We start from the raw sequence: 24231 nt of genomic DNA, 5'->3' as shown, positions 1-24231 counted from the left end.
GTCGACTGCAGGATAGCAAAGCACTTGAAGAAACGGAACCATTTTTTTGGGGGGGGGGCTGCCACTGGAGATTGTTGAAAATAATAACTTTCTACCAGTACCAAATATACAGGTATGTCGAGATGGGACAGGGATTTAAGCTTAGTCGATAGTAATCTTACTGAATTCCATTATAAGAATTACCAGATGGTCCAGTGGAGGTACTTACATACTCCATCATGTCTCGTTGTGTAGTAGCCGTACCCTAAAAGAACTTTGCAACTTGTTACCATGTATGTGATCGCAAATGAAACTTAAGATGAACCTTTTACTTCAGTCGAAGTTCTCAGAAATCAAGGGGCCCACTTTCTGGGGTTAACCTTTGAACTTTATACGAGATACATGGATATTCGGATGTTCGGTTAAAGTTCTGTATCTCTCAAACACTGAGTTAGCAAAGAAATTGAGAACCTGATTTTCTAGGGAAAATTATCCTCCAGTGGCTTCTGGGCCTTCTCATGTAAAAAAAAAAAAGAAGTAGTTAGTCGTAGAGGTCACGAATACTTCCCATCAGTACCAAATATACACGGGATAGGACAGAGGTTGAAGCCGATTGGACAAGAGTTTATCATTTATTAATTTTATTTATTGCGGACTATTATCCTCATCTTTCTTAGTTGTTGTTTCATGACGTTTCGGCCAACTATTCATCTGGCCTTCATCAGGTGGTAACCGCGATGGGATAGGAACTCCAAATCACCTCACTCCTTAAACAATAACTAAGAAAGATGAGAATAATAATCCGCAATAAATAAATTTATAAATAATATTTTAATTCCGATTAAAATCATATATAATATATATATATATATATGATTTTAATATACAGGTACGTCAATACAGGTATGTCAGGATGGGACAGGGATTGAAGCTTAGTCGATAGTAGTCTTACTGAATTCCAGGATAAGATAATATAATAAAAAAAAGATCCAATCTTGATCGCCCTTTATTGAATATAGCGGTTTCAATCCTACTTAAAGCTGGCCAGGGAATTACTTGGCCAAAACGTGGTGAAACAACAACAACTATGGATGGCAGTAATTGCTGAGAAGGTTCGGAGTTCCTACCCCGTCATGGTTACCACCTAACAAAAGCCAGGGGAATAGTTGGCCGAAACGCCGTGAAACAACAACTAAGAAAGATGAGAATAATAGTCCGCAATAAATAAATTAATAATTTTCTTCTCCCTAATTAACCATTTTTATATGTTGTAGTATATCTTTCGTTTTGGTCTCTTGGTCTTACTGGATTCCAGGATAAGAATTTATCTAGTCTGGTGGAGTATCCAGCTTCGTGCTATTTACTTGAGGTAACATCACTTGGAGAAGGTGCACCATTCCCTCGTAAAAGCTAATGTAAGTTAGACATAGTGAGAAAATATCCTCATACCAGCTTGTTCTGACAAACACCTGAACAGAGAGACCTTAGACACTCAAGGATAGTATCTAGTAGGTATTCACGTTCTCTCTCTCTTTTTTTTTAGATTTTCTTCCTTTGAAGATTATAATGCTGGGTATGGGACAGCCAAACCACCTGCCAACATTGCCCTGCTTTTTATTGAAACCAACCGAGAGCTCTTTTTAGTATCCTCGTTGTTCCCTTGAGTGCAATTGTCTGGATCTCTTTTGCACTTGGTTCACCAGGAATATTAGTTAGGTAGGACTTCAGGTTCTTCTTCATAAGCCCTGTGGCACCTGTAATAACTGGTATGATTGATATCCCCCTTTAGATTCTAGTTTCTTTTTATAGCATGTATGTGATCGCAAACGGACCTTACGAGTAGTTTAACCCTTATCGAGTGGCTTCTGGGCCTTGATAAATGGTGACTCTTATGTAAAAAAAGGAAGTAGAAAGTGCGTCGCCACCTGTTATTCAGTTATTCCTAGAAAGGAGATCTTATGTGGGCGGATAATACTATGTGATTTTGAATTTTGGTCAGCGTTTACTTCTAGGGAAAAATATCCTCACACCAGGTTGTTCTGACAAACCCCTGAACAGAGAGAGCTTAGAAAATCGAGGATAGTGTCCAGTAGGCATTCAAGTTCTATATATAAAGTTTGTATGTTATGTGTTTGTATGTATCTATGGAGAATAAAAGGAAGACTTACTTGGGCAGTATTCTGTCAAGAGCAGTACACATGGATGATGAAGTCGATTGCCGGATAGTTTTATTGTTACCTGTGAATGAATAATTTTTTTTTTAAGGACAACACAAAACAGATAAAAATGATATCCAATAGTAATAATTGGTTCATTAACATGATTTTTGGAATATGACATGTTCGTTCTGTAACGAGTATGAGTTTTCTTTTTTTTCTTTCTTTTCTTTTTTTAAATAAGTGTAATTCTAAATATGCAACAAATTTTATGTTGATACTTGAAGGTATAAACATTCTAATTTACAAAGGAGTCACCACTTATCAAGGTCCGGAGGCCACTCGAGGATAAGGGTTAAAGAGTGCAGGGCTCTAGGGACAAACGTATCTTTAGTTGACCTTTGACAACTAAATATTTTCGTTTTACTAGCCAAATAGAAAAGTTACTAGTGAAACCTACATGATTTTTGGAATATGGCATCTTCGTTTTGTGATGATTATGTACATCATAAATAGTTTTCTGTGTTTTTATTTTTAAATAAGTGTAATTCTAAATATACAACAAATTTTATGTTGATACTTGAAGGTATAAACATTCTAATTTACAAAGGAGTCACCACTTATCAAGGTCCGGAGGCCACTCGAGGATAAGGGTTAAAGAGTGCAGGGCTCTACGGACAAACGTATCTTTAGTTGACCTTTGACAACTAAATATTTTCGTTTACTAGCCAAATAGAAAAGTTACTAGTGAAGCCTACATGATTTTTGGAATATGGCATCTTCGTTCTGTGATGATTATGTACATCATAAAGAGTTTTCTGTTTTTTATTTTTAAATAAGTGTAATTCTAAATATACAACAAATTTTATGTTGATACTTGAAGGTATAAACATTCTAATTTACAAAGGAGTCACCACTTATCAAGGTCCGGAGGCCACTCGAGGATAAGGGTTAAAGAGTGCAGGGCTCTAGGGACAAACGTATCTTTAGTTGACCTTTGACAACTAAATATTTTCGTTTTACTAGCCAAATAGAAAAGTTACTAGTGAAACCTACATGATTTTTGGAATATGACATCTTCGTTCTGTGATGATTATGTACATCATAAAGAGTTTTCTGTTTTTTTTTAAAATAAGTGTAATTCTAAATATACAACAAATTTTATGTTGATACTTGAAGGTATGAACATTCTAATTTCTACAGATATCTTTTTAACCAGCCTTCATTTAAAAAAAAAATAGAGTACATTGTATTGTTTAAATAATTGAACTTTGTTCGTTTTATTAAAAAAAAATTTTTAAAGTTGAAAAGATATTTTTCACTCAGTAGTGAGCTTTGGAAGATTGCCAGTGAAAGAAATACAATCGCCAAAAGATAAGCCTTTCATTATTTCTAGTCGCCATTTTGAAAAATCACTCGCAAATGCGACTGTTTCACTCACAATGTAGAGCTCTGATTATACAAAAGTTCTTATAGAAAATATTTTTATGATAAACAGTTGAAGATGGATATCTATAATTTCTCTACTCCCATCCCCTCCCATTACCCAATCACCGGCCACTCCAAAGAAAGAATAATGCCAAATAGTCGAGGAGAATCAAGGAGGATGTAAAAACCTGGAAGAGAGCACTAACCAGACCTCCGCTGGACAAATGCGAAGAGAACTAAGACTTTGGGGAGGCTTATTGCCACTCAAATTCCAGCGGAGACCAATGGCCGCTGCTAGCGGGAATCAATGGTAAGCGAATGTTATGATAATACGAATTCATTTGCAAATGTTATCAGGAGAGGTGGAGAGCACTGGAAAACTGAGGATACTTGTTGTCACTCAGCTTTCAGGGAACACTACTGTCTAGTTGAGAAAGAAGACTTATTAGTTTAGATTTCCTTTCCACTTGGTAAAATTCACTTCCACAAAAAAACACTTCTCAGATTTGCATTTCCTTTTTCCTTCTTAAAATATTCTTTTTTTCTTTTTAGTTGCAAAGTTAATTAAATTGGGGGGGGGGGCAATTGACATTGGACAATGGTCAGTGGCTCAAGGATTCTTGTTACATCACAAAATTTGGACCAATTGAAATGGGGAAGGATTTAGAGAATTTTCTCTTCAGGATAAATGTTTAGTTTATACAATAATAAAATTGTGTGTGTTTATGTATGTGTTTCTTGTCTCTATGTGACTTACACATTTTTATTTTTATTATTGTTTACAATTAATCGATTATTTATTATTTATAAAGGGAGATTTAATCTGGAAAGATACATTCAAAGAAGGAGGCTTTGATGGTACGACCACATTAAAAGAATGAGTTCTTAGATTGGGTGACTTGTTTGGAGACGCTTGGGAAATCTCTACCTTATACATGTTCAAATACAAACAATTACAAATGAAATAAAGAAGCAACATGAAAACAATCATGTTTGCAAATCATTTATTTCTCGCAAACTCAACATGCCTCACTTTGAGAGTGTGTCCATAAAAATATATGTACATATTTTATAATGTATACAATTCTGAAAAGAATATGTACAAGTGTGTGTGTGTGTGTGTGTGTGTGTGTGTGTGTGTGTGTGTGGAAGCCGAGTGAAATTTTCAGATTTTCTGAAGATTATGGTACTATTCTATGGTTAAAATTTGATGACAATTGGGGTTAAATGTTAATAAACGAAAGAACACAGGATTTGTAGGAATGAAACATGTATTCACAAATATTACAGGCAAAGAGAGTTGAGTAATACCATTCCTCAACAGTAGGGCGTTTGCACACGCCCAGCTTGGTCGCGTGCCAATCTCAGACTCCCGGGCACCAGTCTCGATATAGGAAGTGACGTCATAAGATAGTCCATTAATCTTATGGAGGGGCGTCTCCAACAATAACGTAAGGTAAAATCTCCTCGGCCTAACATTTGCGGGCAATATAAACTTGAACAAATACATAGAAGACATTGCAAAGGTTGCTGCAAAGAAGGTGGGTTCCCTCTATCGAGCTAGAAGACTACTCACGCCTGATAGTATCCTGTACCTCTACAAGGCCACCATTCGCTCATGCATGGAGTATTGTTGCCACATCTGGGTTGGTGCATCTACCACTAGTCTCTCCCTCTTAGAAAAAGTCCAAAAAAGAGTTGTCAATCTAATCGGTCCCACTTTATCAACCAAGCTCCAGCCCCTGTCTCATCACCACAACAATGTTGCATCACTGTACCTGTTTTACAAATATTTTAATGGAATGTGTTCTGATGAACTCGTATATTTGTCCCCTCGACGTACATATCCCACCATTCATCATACAAGAGTCCATCAGTTAAGGTAGCATCATAGATAGATAGATAGATAGATAAATAGATAGATAGACAGGTGACCATTTGTAAAGGCTAGGTGCTGTATGTACCATGCTGAATCATTGAAAATTCCAGGTTGGTATCTGGAGTCACATTTAATTGACTGAGGAAGATCTACCCTTGAATAAACTAATCTAGCCAGTAGGCGACAAGGCAGTACTCCACGATGTTAGCATTGACTGGCACCATATTTAATAATTGAAAAGAGTCAAGGAAGATGGAAAAACCAAAAAGAGAAAGCACTAACCAGACTGTGAAGAGGACTGGTTCCTTGGGGAGGCTTATTGCTACCCAAATCCCAGTGAATACCAATGGTTGTTGCAGTGAGAAGTCAATGGCAAGTGGCTGTTGCGATAATGCAAATTCATTTGCAAAGATTATCAAAATTGGTGGCGAGTACTGGAAATCTGTTGGTTGGTTGGTTGGTTACTTTTGTTTTATGGCATATCAACCCTTTTCAGGTTATTTAATGCCGAATCCAGTGATTTTGAAGAAAAAATTTCTTTTAATAGAATATATATATATATATTTTTTTCAAGTCGGTTTCTATTCAACCCATAGTTGGGACCCTAACAGGTATTACCACTCTGGGTCAGAGTGGACCTGGGAGCAATGGTAATTAAGGGGTGGCTCCACACTCCCTAAAGCCTACGAGCTGGGGGCCTCACCATCGGAATTAGTTTAAAGTCATATCCAGAACCTGGAAATATCTGGAGACTTGTTGTCACTTAAACTACAGGGAATAGTATTGCTGCAAGATGACTTCCTGGAGCTGGATGTCAAGCACATGTTTGCCGCAGCGAATGGTGACAACTGAAGTGTGTGTGATACGGAGTTGCGCCTCGTGGATCACCTAAAACATTTGTAGCTGGGGTTGGCCTAACCTAATGAGCAAAATGTATACTCGTATTTAAGTTCTACCAACAAGATAATCTTATAGATCGTGTGCAAAAAGCTATCAGATAATGATAAATAGAATGTGATGGTTGGCAGTGATTGCGCAGAAAGCTCATATCTTGTTAGGTAAAGTGAGATCTTGTGTGGTAAGATCATATATTAACTACTAAAAAGGTCTTAAAGACTATGTAGATTATGTAGAAATGCACGCCTTTTCTGTTAATTTGCATATGTCTTCAAGTCCAATGTTAACAAATTCCTAATGAACAGCCCCTTAAATAAACACTTCATCAAATCTCCACACTAACGTAATGTACTTGCAATAACCCTTATCCCTGAGTGGCTTCCAGGCCTTGATATGTGGTGATATAATTTTTACTAACGAGTTCCCACTTATCAAAGCCCAAAGAACACTTGAGGATAAATTTAAACAGTGAGTCACCATGATGATTGGTATGATTGAAAAACCATACCTAAAGCACTTTGTAACTGGGGCTGGCTCAATCCTAGTATCGTAAACTGGGGTGACACTGGCCACCCTGGGTGACTTTGATCCTTTAAAATAAATATAAATTAAAATAATAATGAGTAAGTAATATATAATCTCTGAATTGTAAATATAATTTCCAGGTCCTATACAATTTCATAATTTTACAGACGCGTTGTGATGCAGTAGCAAATATTTGCAGCAGAGTTATTTACACATTTTTTTATTTATTTATTTTATTTCAACGCTTTTCAGTTCCTGTCCGGTCATGGCCGAATGGTAAGATGTTAGTCTTTTTCACACCTTCTTTTTTACCTTCACGTCAAGGGTTCGGGTTTGAGCCTACCTTCCTCCCAAAACGTCATTGTAGTTTTATAATTATATATATATATATACTAGCAAAAGTACCCATCGTTGACTGGGTTCAAAAACAGCCTACAGAAAATGGACTCTGATTTATGAAAGTATGATAGGTTATGAAAAGGAAGGGTTGTAAAGAGATAGCTTCGAATTTGGGGGTATCAAAACCAAAGCAAAATATGATGAAAGTAAAAATAAAATAGATAAACCCCATAATTTATTATACCATACCTGTTCACACTGAAACACTTATTACAATATTCTATGAATCTATATTCAAAAACCTTGTTAAACTTTGTGACATATTTCCATTCTATGGAGGTCAGGTGCGAACGAACACCCCGTAATTTTATTATACCATATCTCTTCAAACTGAAACATAATTATCAAAGTATACTTACGCAGATAGATATGAAAAGTCTTTATTAAAGTTTGTGCCTATTTCCATTCTATGGAGGCCAGGCACGAATGCAGACCCCACAATTTTATTATACCATCCCTATTTAAGTTAAAACATACTTATCAAAGTTTCCTTATGTACATCTATATCAAAAACACTTGTAAACGTTTTGTTTTAATTTTTAAATTTTTTATTCCCATACTTTGTGGACCAGGCACAAATGCAAACCCCACAATTTTAATGAACCACTGTTCTGCCAGATCAAACATACCCATTCCTATGTCTTGATACATCTACCATTATATGTAATCAGTTTTTTAAAACAGTCAACCATACAGGAGCCTATTCATGACCAGACACACACACAGACATTCAGTTTTATATTATAGAAGATATATGATATATTGTTATAGTTTCATATATATATATATATATATATATATATATATATATATATATATGGGGAGGGCAGAGCGGTAGCTCTAGATATATCTAAGGCTTTTGACAGGGTATGGCACAAGGGCCTCCTCAGGAAAATTAAATCATACGGTATCACTGGTAGAATACTTAGCATAATTGAATCCTTCTTAGACAAGAGAAAAATCCAGGTTGTCCTCGACGGTCGAACATCTAAACGGTGTGATATAAATGCGGGAGTGCTTCAGGGGTCTATTCTTGGACCTCTATTGTTCCTGATATTTATTAATGACCTCCCCGACAAAACTGCCTCTGAGATGGGTATATATGTTGATGACACTACACTCTATAACAGGCATGACAGGAAAACAAATGAACACATATCTAAAGAAATGGCAAAAACACTAGAGGATGACCTCCAATCTGTAGTAGAATGGGGACATAAATGGATGGTCACATTCAATGCTGCCAAGACTAAACTGGTTTCCTTCACTAATTTCAAGAAACCTTCTCTGCCACCAATAGCAATGGCCAGTGACTCCCTGTCTGAGAGTACATCTTTCAAACTGCTTGGCCTAACGTTCACAGGAATCATGGGCTGGAACAATTATATTGAAAACATTGCCAAGGCCGCTGCGAAAAAGGTAGGCTCTCTCTACCATGCTAGAAAACTACTGACACCTGAAAGTATCCTATACCTCTATAAGGCCACCATTCGCCCATGTATGGAGTATTGTTGTCACATTTGGGCTGGTGCATCTGCTACTAGTCTCTCGCTCCTAGACAAGGTTCAAAAGAGAGTCGCCAATCTGATAGGCCCTGAACTGGCATCTAAGCTTCAGTCTCTATTCCATTGACGAAACATTGCATCCCTCTGCTTGTTCTACAAGTATTTTAATGGTGAATGCTCTGACGAACTGCAGACACTTGTGCCCCCACGACATAGACACCCTCGACAAACCCGACAGGCAGCTAAATCCCACCCCCACACAGTAGAGATCCCTAGATGTAAAAGATCTTTTTACTTCAGTAGTTTCTTCCCCAGAACCGCTAGACTCTGGAATTCCATTCCAGGTCCCTGCTTCTCTAACTGTACTGACATGCAGAAGTTCAAGTGCAACGTGAATCGACATCTTGCTGCCCAAATCCCTACATAGTGCCCCAGTAGTTGCTGCACCTGATAGTAGCTCCCTACACCAAAGTGGCAATGTGCCTTGTTTGGGGTGAAAATGTAAAATATATATATATATATATATATATATAAGGTATATTGTTATAGTTTTATATATCATTGTGTCGTCATTTTTTTTAAACACAGCAATACAACACTAACAATAAAAAAAAACACGTGTAAACAATATGTGCGTGCGTGCATGCGTGGTCCCCCTCTGGTACTACATGTGAGATGACACCACAAAAAATAGTGAAAAAATGATGAATGGATGGGGCATTAGTTATGGGGCAAAATATGTAATTTTTTGCAATTTGGGGGCATTTGAGGCCCCTTTTGAGCTCCTGGGAATGCTGAATCCCAGTGAAAATGAACAAACGGTGCAGTTTCACGCCTTAAGACATGTATATTTGAATTCAGCACCATGGAAAACCACTACATCGACATACATATCAAGTTTTTGAGTAATATGAAAAAAAGCTCTAAAAAGGCATGTTTTTTTTTAGCCCTAAAAGTCCCAGAGAGATACGAACCAGAATTTTGCTAGGGTCACCCATACTGAATTTATGTTTAGAACAATGGCCTCCACATTTTGGCCAAGTTTCAGGAAAATCTAATGGATGGATCAAACGCTATGGGGCACAAAAAAGTGTAATTTTTTACCTCTTTTGAGCCCCTGGGGATGCAACGGGAATTTTCGCAAAAAAAATTTTTTTTACTGTGCACATCTATTTAATAAAATACAATTTGTGGCAAAATTTCAGGAAAAACTAATGGACGGTTATCTGGCAATTGTCTGGACTAAGAGACGCACGGAAGCACGGATGCCACTGAAAACGTAGGTTCCTCTCCAATAAATCGGGGGGCGGGGACCAATATACAAATGTTTATAATATTATTAATCATTAAACTGTAAATCTTAAAACCTAAACAAAGATTAATTATTAATTGCAGTTTGAAGAAGATAAACAAAGGTTTCAAAAAATCATTAAGTCGCTTCTGCTTTTCCATAGTTCGTATAGTTAACACAAGTCTGACGTCATGAGATCATGCGCTCCGTTCTTCATAGTCGTTTGGCAGACCCACATTTTGGTCAAGTTTTTGAGTAATATGAAAAAAGAGCTCCAAAAAATAATGTTCTTTTAGCCCTAAAAGTCCCAGAAGGATGTGAACCAAAATTCTGCTAGGGTCACCCATACTGAATAATTAAGGACAATGGCCTCCACATTTTGGCCAAGTTTCAGGAAAATCTAATGGATGGATTAAATGCTATGCGGCAAAAAGGGTCATTTTTGGTCATTTTCGGATATTTTTGACCTCTTTTGAGCCCCTGGGGAGGCTGAATCCCAGTGTAAATGGATAACGGTGCAGTTTCAGGCCTTAACCCATGTATATTTGAGTTGGCCATATCGTTTTTGTTGAGAAATATGAAAAAGGGCTGCAAGAAGAGGCGCTGAAAGTTCCCAGGATGCAAACCAGAATTTTGCCAGGGTCACCCATACTGGATTTATATTAAGAACAATGGCCTCCACACTTTGGCCAAGTTTCAGAAAAATCTAATGGATAGATCAAAAGTTATGGGACAAAACGTGTCATTTTTGGCTATTTTGGGGCATTTTTGACCTCTTTTGAGCCCCTGGGGTGCAACAGGAATTTTACCAAAAAAAATTTTTTTACTGTGCACATCTATTTAATAAAATACAATTTGTGGCAACATTTCAGGAAAAACTAATGGACGGTTATCTGGCAATCGTCTGGACTAACAGACGCATAGATGCCACTGAAAACATTGGTCCCTCTCCGATAAATTGAGGGACCAATATACAAATGTTTATAATATTATTAATCATTAAACTGTAAATCTTAAAACCTAACAAAATTATAACAAAGATTAATTATTAATTGCAGTTTGAAGAAGATAAACAAAGGTTTCAAAAAATCATTAAGTCGCTTTTCCATAGTTCGTATAGTTAACACAAGTCTGACGTCATGAGATCATGCGCTCCGTTCTTCATAGTCGTTTGGCAGACCCACATTTTGGTCAAGTTTTTGAGTAATATGAAAAAAGAGCCACAAAAAATAATGTTCTTTTAGCCTTAAAAGTCCCGGAAGGATGTGAACCAAATTTATGCTAGGGTCACCCATACTGAATTTATATTAAGGACAATGGCCTCCACATTTTGGCCAAGTTTCAGGAAAATCTAATGGATGGATCAAATGCTATGCGGCAAAAAGTGTCATTTTTGGTTATTTTCGGATATTTTTGACCTCTTTTGAGCCCCTGGGGAGGCTGAATCCCAGTGTAAATGGATAACGGTGCAGTTTCAGGCCTTAACCCATGTATATTTGAGTTGGCCATATCGTTTTTGTTGAGAAATATGAAAAAGGGCTGCAAGAAGAGGCGCTGAAAGTTCCCAGGATGCAAACCAGAATTTTGCCAGGGTCACCCATACTGGATTTATATTAAGAACAATGGCCTCCACACTTTGGCCAAGTTTCAGAAAAATCTAATGGATAGATCAAAAGTTATGGGACAAAACGTGTCATTTTTGGCTATTTTGGGGCATTTTTGACCTCTTTTGAGCCCCTGGGGTGCAACAGGAATTTTACCAAAAAAAATTTTTTTACTGTGCACATCTATTTAATAAAATACAATTTGTGGCAACATTTCAGGAAAAACTAATGGACGGTTATCTGGTAATCGTCTGGACTAACAGACGCATGGATGCCACTGAAAACATTGGTCCCTCTCCGATAAATCGAGGGACCAATATACAAATGTTTATAATATTATTAATCATTAAACTGTAAATCTTAAAACCTAACAAAATTATAAAAAAGATTAATTATTAATTGCAGTTTGAAGAAAATAAACATTAATTATTAATTGCAGTTTGAAGAAAATAAACAAAGGCTTTAAAAATCAATTATCGCTTCTGCTTTTCCATAGCTTTAGTTAATACAAGTCTGACATCACGGGATCATGCACCCGGTTCTTCATACTCGTTTGGCAGACCCTAGTGTACCAAAACGATCATTAACAACGTTTTTTTTTATTTTTGGTGCTTGCTAGGAGAGTCGATAGATCTTTTTTTTTTACTATGGCGTTTTCAAACAAAAACATTGCATAAGATTACATGCTGGCTGGGTCGGACCTATTGGGTCATATGACGTAAGCAAAAGGGGAAGTACTTCAGAAAACAAAAATAAACATATATACATAATTGATGATTTTTTTAAAATAAAATTTTGGGTTTTTATTACTGTATACATAGATTCGAAAAAGTTGTCCAAAAACAAATATATAACAAATAAATGTTATCAAAGGCAAGATAAGTTACTTTTCTTAGAAAAGTTTTCCACCTAACTGGATAATTTTCTAGTGTTTTTATTTAATGTAACATGTTTATTCGAATTTAGGAAAACTCGTCTCGTGAAAACTTGTACTCGGAAAACTCGACCCTTTTTGCTAGGTAGGAAAACTGGTCCCTTTATTAATAAATATCGATTGAAAACACATTTTATGACCGTTCTTGAAGAAGATATTGTCTTTAAAAGAGAATACCCATCCAATAATATATTTTTTTTAATATTTTTATTTGTTTACTTTTGTTTTAAAAAAATTAAATTGATTTTTCTAAGTGTTCGTTTCCTACCTAGCTTTGAAAAGTTTTGGGTGGTTCAACTTATTTTAAAGAGTTTATTTAGTAAAAAAAAAAAAAGTAATGTAGAGTGTTACTTTTGTAGAAAAAATGTCCGATGTGAGATAATCACATCTTAGGAGTCTCGATAATCACTCAAAAATAGAAAATTAAAGAAAATACTGAGGTAGATATAGTTTTAAAACAGGGGACCAAAACCAAATGTCAGCTTTTTATGTTCAAATCTACTTGAGCAACCAGAACACAATCCACTTTCTTCAGTTTATTAATACACTTTAGATAACGCAAGCATGATATTTGATCATTTTGGTAATTGCGAATATTTTTCAAAAAACATAATAATTGTCGACAAGTCAAATGTGAATGAATACGTGATTAAGGATAACATACAACAAAATTATATCCAACTAGCTGTACCCTGGCACGCGTTGCTGGGGCTCGAGTTGGTGTAATGGAAGAATCACCATCCCCGCTGTTTTAGCACCCCGAAATCTACCCAGCAGATATTTTGATATATACGAATGTGAGATGGACGTTTCCAATCCAAAAAAACGAAGGAAGAAGGAAAAAAAACGGGTTTCTAGTGCCGCCTCTAAGGGAAAACTTGAGAGAAAAAATAAATAAATAAATAACTTAAAAAAGAAATAAATGATGAAAATCGGGAGAAAGGCATCGAACAAAGCAAAATCTAATGGAAATGATGTATGATATGTTTTTATTAAAAAAAAACAGAGAAAAAAATAAAAGAGATTGGAAAGACAGATAACGCAAGAATGATCATTTTGGTAATTGCAAATATTTTTCAAAAAACATAATAGGCTCATTGTTTCGACAAGTCAAATGTGAATGAATACGTGACTAAGGATAACATACAACAAAGTTATATCAAACTAGCTGTACCCTGGCACGCGTTGCTGTGGTTCGAGTTGGTGTAATGGAAGAATCCTCATCTCCGCTGTTTTAGGAAAAAGAATGAAAAAAAAAAGATGGGTTCCTAGTGCCACCTCTAAGGGAAAACTTGAAAGAAAAAAGAAATATTTTAAATAAGGCACTCTGATTTAGCTCCAACCAGCAAGCTATTAGCTATAATCATAATCGAAATAAAAAATTACATGACAAGAGAATATTTTTTCATTGTTTTGACTCTCGAGTATATATCAATTAATATGTGACTCTCGAGTATATATCAATTAATATGTGGTTCTCAATTGATTTAACTGTGTCGGATATGTACTCAGGCGTCAAAACAATGATAAGAATATTCCTCTGTCAAAGCCCAACTATCACTGAGCCAACTTCCAGTGTTTTTAAAAGTTCCTTTTATTCACCTCTAGCTGTACCCAGGCACGCGTTGCTGTGGCTTGAGTTGGTGTAATGGAAGAATTCTTATCTCCGCTGTTTTAGCACCCCAAAATCTACCCAGCAAACATGTTGTTATACACGAACGTGAGACGGACGTTTCCAATCCAAAAAGAGAAGGAAGAAGAAGGAAAAAAATGGGGTTCTAGTGCCGCCTCTAAGGGAAAACTTGAAAAAAAAATAAATAAATAAATTTAAAAAAATAAGCGATGACAATCGGGAGAAAGACATCGAACAAAGCGAAATGTAATGGAAATGATGTATGACATGTTTTTATTAAAAGAAAAACAGAAAAAAAAAATAAAAGCGATTGGAAAGACAGATAATGCAAACATGATCATTTAATCATTTTCAAAAAGCATAATAGGCTCTTTGTGTCGACAAGTAAGTGTGAATGAATACGTGACTAAGGATAACATACAACAAATTATATCCAACTAGCTGTACCCTGGCACGCGTTGCTGTGGTTCGAGTTAGTGTAATGGAAGAATCAACATCCCCGCTGTTTTAGCACCCCAAAATCTACCCAGCAAACATGTTGTTATACACGAACGTGAGACGGACGTTTCCAATCCAAAAAGAGAAGGAAGAAGAAGGAAAAAAAATGGGGTTCTAGTGCCGCCTCTAAGGGAAAACTTGAGAGAAAAAATAAATAAATAAATAAATAAATTAAAAAAAGAAATAAACGATGAAAATCGGGAGAAAGGCATCGAACAAAGCGAAATCTAATGGAAATGATGTATGACATGTTTTTATTAAAAAAAAAACAGAAAAAAAATAAAAGAGATGGAAAGACAGATAACGCAAGCATGATCATTTTGGTAATTGCAAATATTTTTCAAAAAACATAATAGGCTCATTGTGTCGACAAGTCAAATGTGAATGAATACGTGACTAAGGATAACATACAACAAAGTTATATCCAACTGGCTGTACCCTGGCACGCGTTGCTGTGGTTCGAGTTGGTGTAATGGAAGAATCACCATCACCCCCGTTTTAGCACCCCAAAATCTACCCAGCAAACATATTGTTATATATGAACGTGAGACGGACGTTTCCAATCCAAAAAGAGAAGGAAGAAGAAGGAAAAAAAATGGGTTTCTAGTGCCGCCTCTAAGGGAAAACTTGAGAGAAAAAAAAAAGAAATAAATAAATTAAAAAAAGAAATAAACGATGAAAATCGGGAGAAAGACATCGAACAAAGCGAAATCTAATGGAAATGATGTATGACATGTTTTTATTAAAAAAAAACAGAAAAAAAATAAAAGAGATGGAAAGACAGATAACGCAAGCATGATCATTTTGGTAATTGCAAATATTTTTCAAAAAACATAATAGGCTCATTGTGTCGACAAGTCAAATGTGAATGAATATGTGACTAAGGATAACATACAACAAAGTTATATCAAACTAGCTGTACCCTGGCACGCGTTGCTGTGGTTCGAGTTGGTGTAATGGAAGAATCCTCATCTCCGCTGTTTTAGGAAAAAGAATGAAAAAAAAAGATGGGTTCCTAGTGCCACCTCTAAGGGAAAACTTGAAAGAAAAAAGAAATATTTTAAATAAGGCACTCTGATTTAGCTCCAACCAGCAAGCTATTAGCTATAATCATAATCGAAATCAAAACTTACATGACAAGAGAATATTTTTTCATTGTTTTGACTCTCGAGTATATATCAATTAATATGTGACTCTCGAGTATATATCAATTAATATGTGACTCTCGAGTATATATCAATTAATATGTGACTCTCGAGTATATATCAATTAATATGTGGTTCTCAATTAATTTAACTGTGTCGGATATGTACTCAGGCGTCAAAACAATGATAAGAATATTCCTCTGTCAAAGCCCAACTATCACTGAGCCAACTTCCAGTGTTTTTAAAAGTTCCTTTTATTCACCTCTAGCTGTACCCAGGCACGCGTTGCTGTGGCTCGAGTTGGTGTAATGGAAGAATTCTCATCCCCGCTGTTTTAGCACCCCGACATCTACCCAGCAAACATGTTGTTATACACGAACGTGAGACGGACGTTTCCAATCCAAAAAGAGAAGGAAGAAGAAGGAAAAAAAATGGGGTTCTAGTGCCGCCTCTAAGGGAAAACTTGAAAAAAAAAAAATAAATAAATTTAAAAAAATAAGCGATGAAAATCGGGAGAAAGGCATGGAACAAAGCGAAATGTAATGGAAATGATGTATGACATGTTTTTATTAAAAGAAAAACAGAAAAAAAAAATAAAAGCGATTGGAAAGACAGATAATGCAAACATGATCATTTAATCATTTTCAAAAAGCATAATAGGCTCTTTGTGTCGACAAGTAAATGTGAATGAATACGTGACTAAGGATAACATACAACAAATTATATCCAACTAGCTGTACCCTGGCACGCGTTGCTGTGGTTAGAGTTAGTGTAATGGAAGAATCAACATCCCCGCTGTTTTAGCACCCCAAAATCTACCCAGCAAACATTTTGTTATATACGAACATGAGACGGACGTTTCCAATCCAAAAAGAGAAGGAAGAAGAAGGAAAAAAAATGGGGTTCTAGTGCCGCCTCTAAGGGAAAACTTGAGAGAAAAAATAAATAAATAAATAAATAAATTAAAAAAAGAAATAAACGATGAAAATCGGGAGAAAGGCATCGAACAAAGCGAAATCTAATGGAAATGATGTATGACATGTTTTTATTAAAAAAAAAACAGAAAAAAAATAAAAGAGATGGAAAGACAGATAACGCAAGCATGATCATTTTGGTAATTGCGAATATTTTTCAAAAAACATAATAGGCTCATTGTGTCGACAAGTCAAATGCGAATGAATACGTGACTAAGGATAACATACAACAAAGTTATATCCAACTAGCTGTACCCTGGCACGCGTTGCTGTGGTTCGAGTTGGTGTAATGGAAGAATCACCATCACCCCCGTTTTAGCACCCCGAAATCTACCCAGCAAACATGTTGTTATATATGAACGTGAGACGGACGTTTCCAATCCAAAAAGAGAAGGAAGAAGAAGGAAAAAAAATGGGTTTCTAGTGCCGCCTCTAAGGGAAAACTTGAGAGAAAAAAAAAAGAAATAAATAAATTAAAAAAAGAAATAAACGATGAAAATCGGGAGAAAGACATCGAACAAAGCAAAATCTAATGGAAATGATGTATGACATGTTTTTATTAAAAAAAAAACAGAAAAAAAATAAAAGAGATGGACAGACAGATAACGCAAGCATGATCATTTTGGTAATTGCGAATATTTTTCAAAAAACATAATAGGCTCATTGTGTCGACAAGTCAAATGTGAATGAATACGTGACTAAGGATAACATACAACAAAGTTATATCCAACTAGCTGTACCCTGGCACGCGTTGCTGTGGTTCGAGTTGGTGTAATGGAAGAATCACCATCACCCCCGTTTTAGCACCCCGAAATCTACCCAGCAAACATGTTGTTATATATGAACGTGAGACGGACGTTTCCAATCCAAAAAGAGAAGGAAGAAGAAGGAAAAAAAATGGGTTTCTAGTGCCGCCTCTAAGGGAAAACTTGAAAAAGAAATAAATAAATAAATTAAAAAAAATAAACGATGAAAATCGGGAGAAAGGCATGGAACAAAGCAAAATGTAATGGAAATGACATGTTTTTATTAAAAGAAAAAATAAAAGCGATTGGAAAGACAGATAATGCAAACATGATCATTTAATCATTTTCAAAAAGCATAATAGGCTCTTTGTGTGAAATGAATACGTGACTAAGGATAACATACAACAAATTATATCCAACTAGCTGTACCCTGGCACGCGTTGCTGTGGTTCGAGTTAGTGTAATGGAAGAATCAACATCCCCACTGTCTTAGCACCCCAAAATCTACCCAGCAGATAAGATATGTTGTTATATATGAATGTGAGGCGGACGTTTCCAATCCAAAAAAAAGAAGGAAAAAAAGGAAGAAGAATGAAAAAAAGGCACCAAACAAAGTGAAAAAAAAAAGAAAAGAGAAAAAAAAGTAAAAAAGATTTGAAAATGAAAGAGATTGGAAAGACAAACGAACAAAGTGCAAATAAACAGAAGAAGGAATGAATCCATGTAATTTAATCCGACTGTATTACAAAGAAAAAAACGATGTTAAACTTGCTGAAGGAAGAGGAAAAACGGAAAGAGAGAAGAAAGAAATAAACAAAATGTAAATTTCGTAGAAACAGAAACAGAGGAAATTTTATAAAATAAAAATAAATAAATAAAAATGAAAAGAAACGATGGTGAAACTTGCCGAATAAAAGAAGAAACAGGGAAAGAGAGAAGAAATAAATTTGAGAAAGGGAAAGATTGGGAAAACGAAAAACAGAGGGAAGATACATTGACCCCCCCCCACACACACACACACAAATAAAGCAAAGAAAACGATGTTATAATTGCCGAAGAATGCGAAACAAAACGGAATTGAAGCATCATAAGTTTTAATGCACTGTAAGAAAATGTAAAGTTTTAGGGTTAAATGTTAGCATGGTGCATTTCACCTTATATGCAGTCCAGTTTTTATGAAAACCTAAACCAGCGTTTGTCCTTATTTGTCTCCTGTGAACGGTTACAGACGGTGTAAATGAGTGGCGGTGGAAGTATGAATTTTTTTAGAGAGAGAGAGGACTTTACTACTTCCATTGATCGTAACCGGTTTTGGCAGTGAACTCTCACCAGATAAAATATAGGAAGTTCCGATCTGCGAGTTAGTGGACAGTTAATATGCCTTTAACACACTATTAAGGTCAAAGTCAAACAGGAAAAATGAGTTCATTTTATTTATATAGACGAAGATAGAAGGAGAGATTGATAGAAATCCATCCAGTAAGAGGTGGGGGAAGATCTTTTTGCCTCTCCTCCATCTCTTTCTCCCAGGAGTGATATTGCGAGTCTATCTCTGCTCTATCCTTACTTTGATGGCAGGTGCTCTACTCGACTTTGATCTATGCCCCCCCCCCCGCCCGCTATCTTCCGTGAAACGTTGACAACGAATACTCGTCAAGCTACAACAACAACCATCAACAATTTCCGTCAATTTTCTATCCGTGCCTAAAGCTAAATGAAACTTCTTTGGGCAGAATTTCTTTCCTAGAATTGTCCATCTGCGGAACACAATACCATGGAGTTGCTTCCCACCATTCCCTAACACTTATTAACCATTACCCTAGAGTGGCCCCATGGGCCTTGTCTCAAACTGAAAATGCTGTGCATTTTTTTTTTATTTTACTTTTGTAAGTTTGAAGAGATCAAGGGGCTCCTTCCTGGGGCTAACACTTTATTCTATTATAGTTTAAATTTATATCTGAGGGCTCTTTTTAAGAATAGACACTGTTCCCTTTATGGCTGCTATCTGTATTTCGTTACAGATTGGTTTTCCAGGGATTGCTTGTGTGTGTGTGTGTGTGTGTGTGTGTGTGTGTGTGTGTGTGTGTGTTCGCTATGTGCAAAACTAGCCTAGTTTTTTAACTAATGTGTCTCTACAGGTTCTTTGATGTGACAGGGGTGCATTCGAAATCTTTGAAAACCAAGAATACACAATACCATGGAGTTGCTTCCCACCATTCCCTAACATTTTTAGATTCCCTAGATTCTTAATCCTATTAAGGTCAAAGTCATACGGGAAAAAAATGAGTTCATTTTATTTATATACAAGATAACAATAAGTTGTTTAATTGTGATATGTATTCTTTGTTTTATTGGATGCAAATGTTAATATATTTTTTTCAGTTTTTAGTTTATATTTTTTATTTGATTTAATAGATATTCTCATCCATGAATTTACTCATTATATCTAGCAAGTTGATTTTAAGTATAGCGTAAATAGATTCAACAATTCTGTTCTCATGAAAATAACGATAAAGCAGAGACAAACTCGCAACATCTCTTCTGTGAGACAGAGGTTGCAGCGAAGAGAAAAGGACATCTCCCACTAGGCCACGAAGTCTATTTTGAACCCTATCAAGGCAGGACAAGTCTTTTCTAGCAGCTCCTGCTCATATATGGCAACAGTACTCCATCTTTGGACGTATCTGGCTCTTATATAGATTGAGAATTGCATCAGCAGTGAGATATCTACTGGATCAATAGAAGGATCCCACTATTTTTCCAGCGGCCTTGGCAACAGATTTGATGTACGTATTCCATTTAAGATCAGGAGTAAAGGTCAAGCCCAGAAGCCTGTCAAAACTTGAGGCCTCCCCAAGACGAGAGCCATTCATCTTAATTGATGCCAGATGTAGTAACATCAGTGCATATCAAGAGGAGATGGATAGTTTTAGAGAAACCCTCCACCGAAACAAATATCCAAAGAGCATGACCCCCACATTTCCTGTATCTCGCATTCCTTAAAACGTCACCAGACCAGCTGTGCAACCAAAGTAGCCTTTTCAACAGTTAATTTTTAAAAATTTTGAATGCTGAACTTTATCTACAGGTAATACTATTTTTAATAGTCTGCACTGAAGACGGAAGTTGTGTAATTGTGATATGCATCGTTATATTAAATGCAAATGTTAATATTATTTATATTTATTTCAATTTTTAATTGCCCCCACATTTCCTGTATCTCGCATTCCTTAAAACGTCACTAGACCAACTGTGCAACCAAAGTAGCCTTTTCAACAGTTAATTTTAAAAAATTTTGAATGCTGAACTTTATCTACAGGTAATACTATTTTTAATAGTCTGCACTGAAGACGGAAGTTGTGTAATTGTGATATGCATCGTTATATTAAATGCAAATGTTAATATTATTTATATTTATTTCAATTTTTAATTGCCCCCACATTTCCTGTATCTCGCATTCCTTAAAACGTCATTAGACCAACTGTGCAACCAAAGTAGCCTTTTCAAAAGTTAATTTTAAAAAATTTTGAATGCTGAACTTTATCTATAGGTAATACTATTTTTAATAGTTTGCACTGAAGACGGAAGTTGTGTAATTGTGATATGCATCGTTATATTAAATGCAAATGTTAATATTATTTATATTTATTTCAATTTTTAATTGCCCCCACATTTCCTGTATCTCGCATTCCTTAAAACGTCACCAGACCAACTGTGCAACCAAAGTAGCCTTTTCAACAGTTAATTTTAAAAATTTATAAACGCTGAACTTTATCTACAGGTAATACTATTTTTAATAGTTTGCACTGAAGACGGAAGTTGTGTAATTGTGATATGCATCGTTATATTAAATGCAAATGTTAATATTATTTATATTTATTTCAATTTTTAATTGCCCCCACATTTCCTGTATCTCGCATTCCTTAAAACGTCATTAGACCAACTGTGCAACCAAAGTAGCCTTTTCAAAAGTTAATTTTAAAAAATTTTGAATGCTGAACTTTATCTATAGGTAATACTATTTTTAATAGTTTGCACTGAAGACGGAAGTTGTGTAATTGTGATATGCATCGTTATATTAAATGCAAATGTTAATATTATTTATATTTATTTCAATTTTTAATTGCCCCCACATTTCCTGTATCTCGCATTCCTTAAAACGTCACCAGACCAACTGTGCAACCAAAGTAGCCTTTTCAACAGTTAATTTTAAAAATTTATAAACGCTGAACTTTATCTACAGGTAATACTATTTTTAATAGTTTGCACTGAAGACGGAAGTTGTGTAATTGTGATATGCATCGTTATATTAAATGCAAATGTTAATATTATTTATATTTATTTCAATTTTTAATTGCCCCCACATTTCCTGTATCTCGCATTCCTTAAAACGTCACCAGACCAACTGTGCAACCAAAGTAGCCTTTTCAACAGTTAATTTTAAAAATTTATAAACGCTGAACTTTATCTACAGGTAATACTATTTTTAATAGTTTGCACTGAAGACGGAAGTTGTGTAATTGTGATATGCATCGTTATATTAAATGCAAATGTTAATATTATTTATATTTATTTCAATTTTTAATTGCCCCCACATTTCCTGTATCTCGCATTCCTTAAAACGTCACCAGACCAACTGTGCAACCAAAGTAGCCTTTTCAACAGTTAATTTTAAAAATTTATAAACGCTGAACTTTATCTACAGGTAATACTATTTTTAATAGTTTGCACTGAAGACGGAAGTTGTGTAATTGTGATATGCATCGTTATATTAAATGCAAATGTTAATATTATTTATATTTATTTCAATTTTTAATTGCCCCCACATTTCCTGTATCTCGCATTCCTTAAAACGTCACTAGGCCAACAGTGGAACCAAAGTAGCCTTTTCAACAGTTAATTTTTAAAAATTTTGAATGCTGAACTTTATCTACAGGTAATACTATTTTTAATAGTTTGCACTGAAGACAGAAGTTGTGTAATTGTGATATGTATCGTTATATTAAATGCAAATGTTAATATTATTTATATTTATTTCAATTTTTAATTGCCCCCACATTTCCTGTATCTCGCATTCCTTAAAACGTCACTAGACCAACTGTGCAACCAAAGTAGCCTTTTCAACAGTTAATTTTTAAAAATTTTGAATGCTGAACTTTATCTATAGGTAATACTATTTTTAATAGTTTGCACTGAAGACGGAAGTTGTGTAATTGTGATATGCATCGTTATATTAAATGCAAATGTTAATATTATTTATATTTATTTCAATTTTTAATTGCCCCCACATTTCCTGTATCTCGCATTCCTTAAAACGTCACTAGACCAACTGTGCAACCAAAGTAGCCTTTTCAACAGTTAATTTTTAAAAATTTTGAATGCTGAACTTTATCTATAGGTAATACTATTTTTAATAGTTTGCACTGAAGACGGAAGTTGTGTAATTGTGATATGCATCGTTATATTAAATGCAAATGTTAATATTATTTATATTTATTTCAATTTTTAATTGCCCCCACATTTCCTGTATCTCGCATTCCTTAAAACGTCACCAGACCAACTGTGCAACCAAAGTAGCCTTTTCAACAGTTAATTTTAAAAATTTATAAACGCTGAACTTTATCTACAGGTAATACTATTTTTAATAGTTTGCACTGAAGACGGAAGTTGTGTAATTGTGATATGCATTGTTATATTAAATGCAAATGTTAATATTATTTATATTTATTTCAATTTTTAATTGCCCCCACATTTCCTGTATCTCGCATTCCTTAAAACGTCACCAGACCAACTGTGCAACCAAAGTAGCCTTTTCAACAGTTAATTTTAAAAATTTATAAACGCTGAACTTTATCTACAGGTAATACTATTTTTAATAGTTTGCACTGAAGACGGAAGTTGTGTAATTGTGATATGCATCGTTATATTAAATGCAAATGTTAATATTATTTATATTTATTTCAATTTTTAATTGCCCCCACATTTCCTGTATCTCGCATTCCTTAAAACGTCACTAGGCCAACAGTGGAACCAAAGTAGCCTTTTCAACAGTTAATTTTTAAAAATTTTGAATGCTGAACTTTATCTACAGGTAATACTATTTTTAATAGTTTGCACTGAAGACGGAAGTTGTGTAATTGTGATATGTATCGTTATATTAAATGCAAATGTTAATATTATTTATATTTATTTCAATTTTTAATTGCCCCCACATTTCCTGTATCTCGCATTCCTTAAAACGTAACTAGACCAACTGTGCAACCAAAGTAGCCTTTTCAACAGTTAATTTTTAAAAATTTTGAATGCTGAACTTTATCTATAGGTAATACTATTTTTAATAGTTTGCACTGAAGACGGAAGTTGTGTAATTGTGATATGCATCGTTATATTAAATGCAAATGTTAATATTATTTATATTTATTTCAATTTTTAATTGCCCCCACATTTCCTGTATCTCGCATTCCTTAAAACGTCACTAGACCAACTGTGCAACCAAAGTAGCCTTTTCAACAGTTAATTTTTAAAAATTTTGAATGCTGAACTTTATCTATAGGTAATACTATTTTTAATAGTTTGCACTGAAGACGGAAGTTGTGTAATTGTGATATGCATCGTTATATTAAATGCAAATGTTAATA

The 24231-nt window shown here is 35.0% G+C and overlaps 1 protein-coding gene across 2 annotated transcripts in view; it reads right to left on the bottom strand.

Moving 5' to 3' along the window:
* Positions 1–24231, bottom strand: part of LOC145271427 (uncharacterized) — a 42330-nt gene that overhangs the window by 3966 nt on the left and 14133 nt on the right. Inside the window, exon 2 of one of the 2 annotated variants that reach the window (XM_080126957.1) lies at positions 2148–2217. The exons of the other annotated variant lie outside the window; for it this stretch is intronic. The gene's annotated coding sequence lies outside the window, so the exon portion shown is untranslated. The remainder of the gene's footprint in view (positions 1–2147; positions 2218–24231) is intronic. 2 annotated transcript variants of the gene reach the window in all.

Source organism: Euprymna scolopes, chromosome 46 (genome assembly GCF_053919585.1).
Source record: "Euprymna scolopes isolate OS-2025 chromosome 46, ASM5391958v1, whole genome shotgun sequence".
Classification (NCBI taxonomy): Eukaryota; Metazoa; Mollusca; class Cephalopoda; order Sepiida; family Sepiolidae; genus Euprymna; species Euprymna scolopes.
The sequence above is the reverse complement of the archived record's forward strand: the minus strand, read 5'-3'. Positions and strand labels throughout refer to the sequence as shown.